A 2500-nucleotide genomic window follows, 5' to 3' on the forward strand; every position below is an offset into this window, starting at 1 on the left:
GATGGCTGACATTTTGCTCCGCTCACGACGGTCGCCGCGGCACACAAGAACAGCCCAAAAACAGGCCAAAACAGCCCAAAAACGGGCCAAAACTGGCCATTTTTGGCTGCGCGAGCGAGCAGCGAGCGGCGGACAGCGAGCGAAGCGAGAGGCAGCACCGTCCCTGCTATACGAAAGCCCCATCCAGCCCTGTGCCACCCGGGGGGTTCCAGGGTGCTGAGATGGCTGACGTTTTGCTCCGCTCACGACGGTCGCCGCGGCACGCAAGAACAGGCCAAAAACTGGCCAAAACAGCCCAAAAACGGGCCAAAACTGGCCATTTTTTGCTGCGCGAGCGAGCGGAGAGCGGCGAACAGCGAGCGAAGCGCGAGGCAGCACCGTCCCTGCTATACGAAAGCCCCATCCAGCCCTGTGCCACCCGGGGGGTTCCAGGGTGCTGAGATGGCTGACATTTTGCTCCGCTCACGACGGTCACCGCGCCACACAAGAACAGCCCAAAAACAGGCCAAAACAGCCCAAAAACGGGCCAAAACTGGCCATTTTTGGCTGCGCGAGCGAGCGGCGAGCGGCGAACAGCGAGCGAAGCGAGAGGCAGCACCGTCCCTGCTATACGAAAGCCCCATCCAGCCCTGTGCCACCCGGGGGGTTCCAGGGTGCTGAGATGGCTGACGTTTTGCTCCGCTCACGACGGTCACCGCACCACGCAAGAACAGGCCAAAAACTGGCCAAAACAGCCCAAAAACGGGCCAAAACTGGCCATTTTTGGCTGCGCGAGCGAGCGGCGAGCGGCGAACAGCGAGCGAAGCGAGAGGCAGCACCGTCCCTGCTATACGAAAGCCCCATCCAGCCCTGTGCCACCCGGGGGGTTCCAGGGTGCTGAGATGGCTGACGTTTTGCTCCGCTCTCGACGGTCACCGCGCAATGCAAGAACAGGCCAAAAACTGGCCAAAACGGCCCAAAAACGGGCCAAAACTGGCCATTTTTGGCTGCGCGAGCGGCGAGCGGCGGACAGCGAGCGAAGCGAGAGGCAGCACCGTCCCTGCTATACGAAAGCCCCATCCAGCCCTGTGCCACCCGGGGGGTTCCAGGGTGCTGAGATGGCTGACGTTTTGCTCCGCTCTCGACGGTCACCGCGCAATGCAAGAACAGGCCAAAAACTGGCCAAAACGGCCCAAAAACGGGCCAAAACTGGCCATTTTTGGCTGCGCGAGCGAGCGGCGAGCGGCGGACAGCGAGCGAAGCGAGAGGCAGCACCGTCCCTGCTATACGAAAGCCCCATCCAGCCCTGTGCCACCCGGGGGGTTCCAGGGTGCTGAGATGGCTGACGTTTTGCTCCGCTCTCGACGGTCACCGCGCAATGCAAGAACAGGCCAAAAACTGGCCAAAACGGCCCAAAAACGGGCCAAAACTGGCCATTTTTGGCTGCACGAGCGAGCGGCGAGCGGCGGACAGCGAGCGAAGCGAGAGGCAGCACCGTCCCTGCTATACGAAAGCCCCATCCAGCCCTGTGCCACCCGGGGGGTTCCAGGGTGCTGAGATGGCTGACGTTTTGCTCCGCTCTCGACGGTCACCGCGCAATGCAAGAACAGGCCAAAAACTGGCCAAAACGGCCCAAAAACGGGCCAAAACTGGCCATTTTTGGCTGCACGAGCGAGCGGCGAGCGGCGGACAGCGAGCGAAGCGAGAGGCAGCACCGTCCCTGCTATACGAAAGCCCCATCCAGCCCTGTGCCACCCGGGGGGTTCCAGGGTGCTGAGATGGCTGACGTTTTGCTCCGCTCTCGACGGTCACCGCGCAATGCAAGAACAGGCCAAAAACTGGCCAAAACGGCCCAAAAACGGGCCAAAACTGGCCATTTTTGGCTGCACGAGCGAGCGGCGAGCGGCGGACAGCGAGCGAAGCGAGAGGCAGCACCGTCCCTGCTATACGAAAGCCCCATCCAGCCCTGTGCCACCCGGGGGGTTCCAGGGTGCTGAGATGGCTGACGTTTTGCTCCGCTCTCGACGGTCACCGCGCAATGCAAGAACAGGCCAAAAACTGGCCAAAACGGCCCAAAAACGGGCCAAAACTGGCCATTTTTGGCTGCACGAGCGAGCGGCGAGCGGCGGACAGCGAGCGAAGCGAGAGGCAGCACCGTCCCTGCTATACGAAAGCCCCATCCAGCCCTGTGCCACCCGGGGGGTTCCAGGGTGCTGAGATGGCTGACGTTTTGCTCCGCTCTCGACGGTCACCGCGCAATGCAAGAACAGGCCAAAAACTGGCCAAAACGGCCCAAAAACGGGCCAAAACTGGCCATTTTTGGCTGCGCGAGCGAGCGGCGAGCGGCGGACAGCGAGCGAAGCGAGAGGCAGCACCGTCCCTGCTATATACGAAAGCCCCATCCAGCCCTGTGCCACCCGGGGGGTTCCAGGGTGCTGAGATGGCTGACGTTTTGCTCCGCTCACGACGGTCACCGCACCACGCAAGAACGGACCATAAACAGGCCAAAACAGCCCAAAAA

The sequence above is a fragment of the Musa acuminata genome, unplaced genomic scaffold (assembly GCF_036884655.1).
Source record: "Musa acuminata AAA Group cultivar baxijiao unplaced genomic scaffold, Cavendish_Baxijiao_AAA HiC_scaffold_65, whole genome shotgun sequence".
In the NCBI taxonomy this organism is placed as follows: domain Eukaryota; kingdom Viridiplantae; phylum Streptophyta; class Magnoliopsida; order Zingiberales; family Musaceae; genus Musa; species Musa acuminata.